The following is a 654-nucleotide window of genomic DNA, read 5'->3' as shown; positions in this document are numbered from 1 at the left end:
GCGTTAGGCATAGGTTCCTGTTAGTAGTTTGGAGTTAGGCGTAGGTTCCTGTTAGTAGTTTGGAGTTAGGCGTAGGTTCCTGTTAGTAGTTTGGAGTTAGGCGTAGGTTGCTTTTGGTAGTTTAGAGTTAGGCGTAGGTTGCTGCTACCAAGTGGCAGTAAATGCTGCTCACTCGGTAAGCTGCTCACTCTGCCCTGATTTATCATGCAGGGAAATGAGTGCCACTGCCCTGAGAAGGGAGGTTTTGGTGACGTCTGCGATGAATTGAATTTCCGTCTTGTGACTTTTCTGTTGCAGAACATGGAGGAGCGGCTGAGCAATGGAGTTGGGACTCGGGGGAGCAATAGGTGCCTGTGTCCCAAGCTTCCTGTGTGGCCCTTGCAAGGTAGGTGTGCCTAATGTAGGCGTGCGCTAAGGCAGTGCTGTTGAGACACAGGCTTGTGTCACTGTCCGCACCAGATCTGCTCTCTGTTAAGCTTTTCCCTTATTTTATGTCCCCCTGTCCTTTTCAGCTCCTGCTCCCCTCGCCTGCAAGTGGAGCGATGCTCAAGTTTGAGGAATCTTTTCCTCGGCAGGCGGTAAAAGACGCCGCAGCTGCGAGTTTTGTGTCCTTCTTTGTTATTGGGTCAGTAGAGCAAGGATATCTTCAGAACA

At 50.5% G+C, this 654-nt stretch overlaps 1 long non-coding RNA gene across 1 annotated transcript; it reads left to right on the top strand.

Annotated features, from left to right (window-relative positions):
• Window positions 1–6: 6 nt before the first annotated feature.
• On the top strand, window positions 7–625 carry LOC109364743. The gene is made up of 2 exons (XR_002110570.2): window positions 7–385; window positions 513–625. It is a non-coding gene; the product is annotated as an uncharacterized LOC109364743 (long non-coding RNA).
• The last annotated feature ends 29 nt before the right edge of the window (window positions 626–654 follow it).

Source organism: Meleagris gallopavo, unplaced genomic scaffold, assembly GCF_000146605.3.
Source record: "Meleagris gallopavo isolate NT-WF06-2002-E0010 breed Aviagen turkey brand Nicholas breeding stock unplaced genomic scaffold, Turkey_5.1 ChrUn_random_7180001904668, whole genome shotgun sequence".
In the NCBI taxonomy this organism is placed as follows: Eukaryota; Metazoa; Chordata; class Aves; order Galliformes; family Phasianidae; genus Meleagris; species Meleagris gallopavo.
Note: the sequence above shows the minus strand (reverse complement) of the source record. Positions and strands in the feature narration are given on the sequence as shown.